General features: G+C 50.1%; 1 long non-coding RNA gene across 1 annotated transcript; it reads right to left on the minus strand.

Moving 5' to 3' along the window:
- Positions 1 to 211: 211 nt before the first annotated feature.
- LOC134161245 (uncharacterized) lies at positions 212 to 1,982 on the minus strand. Its single transcript, XR_009963900.1, has 2 exons — positions 1,607 to 1,982; positions 212 to 659 (listed from the first exon to the last, which is right to left on the minus strand). It is a non-coding gene; the product is annotated as an uncharacterized LOC134161245 (long non-coding RNA).
- Positions 1,983 to 2,266: the final 284 nt, after the last annotated feature.

Genomic DNA, 2,266 nt, shown 5'->3' on the forward strand with positions numbered 1-2,266 from the left:
GGGGGCTTATGGTGAGCAGCTGGGTGCAGAGGAGGGACACACACACACACGACTTGGGGGGCCCCCAAGGCACGGGGCCCTGCCAAAGGGCATCCCCGAGCGAATGGAGAATGGGCGACCCCGACGGAAAGCTTCGCCTCCTCCCACGGCCGGGGGAGCAGCCCCAGCTCGGCGGTTATGGCACACAGGTTGGCTGCCCTAGTCTGGACCGTTTAAAAATACAATATCTTTCTTTTAATAGCTCGGTTTGATCGGCTCCCGCTAGTTCACATGACAGGGTTTTCCTAAAATATCTTCTTCCACCAAGATTTTTCCAATTTAAAAATGCTGAATCCTGCTACCCAAATTAAACTCAGTGCAAAGCGAAGAGAAAAAAAAATAAAGAAGTGAAAGAGGGCTGGCGGCTGCCTCCGGACTGCTCGCATTCCCCAAACCAGCATATGACACAACTGTAAGATTTCCAAGGCTTTTGGAGAGTTCAGCGAGAGAATCGTGTCCTCCACTGGCTGCAGCTTCCCCGCTGAGTTAAACTTTCCTGACGGAACCTTCCTCCATCTGGCTCCGGCCCCCAGCGCGTTGTGAGCGGCCGCGAAGGAGCGGGGGATGCGGTTCAAGTCTTATATAACTGTGCAGGCTGGATGCGGGGGCAGAGACTTTCCCTAGAAACGAGAGATTTTTATATATATATAGTTATTTTTAGCGTCCTTTTTCAAAGGAAGGCCAAATACCTCCGACTTTCCTTTGCTTTCTTATTTTGGTATCACTAAGGGATTTTATTTTTGGAGGTACGGAGCTATTAATAGCTAATATTTTTAGCTATTTATTCCCTCTTTAGGAGAATACTTCCTCTTCCTTTCTGGGGCACATTCTGGACCGCATCCCTGCCCCCCAACACGGACCCACCTCTCCCCTCCATGCCCATGGCACCCTCAGGTATTTGCCAGCGAGGTGCTCAGATTTCGGGGACAGAGGAGGGGGCGCATGGCCCGGCCAGGCCCGGCGCGGGGAAGTTTTGGAGACCGGCCTTGACCTCAGGAGCAGCTCAGTCCGTCCCCAGCACCGGGCTCCAGGCAAAGGGCTCCCTGCTCAGGGTAGAAGAGCTCCGGGAGGCCAGGGACAGCGGGGCCTCCGGGAAGAGCCCAGGGTTCCAGCTCAGGGGGGTGCCGGCTTCCCCCCGCAGCATCGCCCCGCCGCCGGGCAGGACCGCTGCCCCTCCCAGGGGAGAACGAGCTCGGCGCGGGAGGCCCCGCGCTGTCAATTGGCAGTAAACCTGGTTTTTAAATGCTACTTTTAATTTCTCATGGTCTCCAGGAGATAAGGCATCGAGGCTTCCTGAGGATGTGCTCTCAGGCCATTGGGGCAGCTGGCGGGGTTTATCATCACAGACTTCATGGAGACATCTCTGTTTTCCACTTGCAAAAGGTATTTCAGACTCACAGTAACAATAAGTAGTTCTGACAAAAGCTCCTCACCCTTCCAAAGTAAATAGTGTTCTCCCTCAGTCTGCCACCGCGTACAGTGCACTCCCCTGCGCAACCTTGGCGCGTTAAAGCCGTTGAGCAGATCGGTGCTCGGACACCAAGTTTACACACCCGGCTGCACTTACACATTCACAGAACTCCCGACCGGAACCCAGAAAGGACCAAATCCCTCCCCAGCTGCAGCTCGGCCTCCTGGAGTCCAGCGAGCCGGCACCTCCCTCCATCCCATGAACAGTCCTGGAGCATCCCGACTCCATGTCACCAACCCAGGCTCAGTTCTGACGATGCACTTGTCTAAATAACATATTCACTCCCCTAATTAAGTTACAAAAGGAGTGTCTGATCTTGTAATGAGCTCCACGTGGCCAGGGGAATCTACCCACATAGAGCTCGCCGAGATTGGAACTGGGACTGCTTGAATTTTTCCCATCAAAACATTTTTTCCAAATGAGAAATAGCTTTTCATCTACAATGAAAATTGGTCGATTTTTTTTTTTTATTTTTTTTCCTTCCCTCCCTCCCCAACAAAACTCAATAAAGGCAATTTTTTTTAGTTAAAGTAATTTTGCTGCTGAGGTTTGTTTGGTTGTGTGTGTTTGCTGGGTGGTTTTGGTTTTTTTTTCCTTTTCTTTTTTCTTTTTCTTTTTTTTTTTTTTTTTCCCTAAGAACTGGCTTTTAAAAACGGATTCTATTTGTGAACATTAAAAGATTTTTTTTTTTTTGTAATTGAAGAGCAATTTTTTTTTTTAATTTTACCTTTTCCTCAACAAAGGCAACCTCAGAAA

The sequence above is a fragment of the Pezoporus occidentalis genome, unplaced genomic scaffold, assembly GCF_034315485.1.
Source record: "Pezoporus occidentalis ecotype Australia unplaced genomic scaffold, CSIRO_AGI_Poc_V1 ctg171, whole genome shotgun sequence".
NCBI classification, from domain to species: Eukaryota; Metazoa; Chordata; class Aves; order Psittaciformes; family Psittacidae; genus Pezoporus; species Pezoporus occidentalis.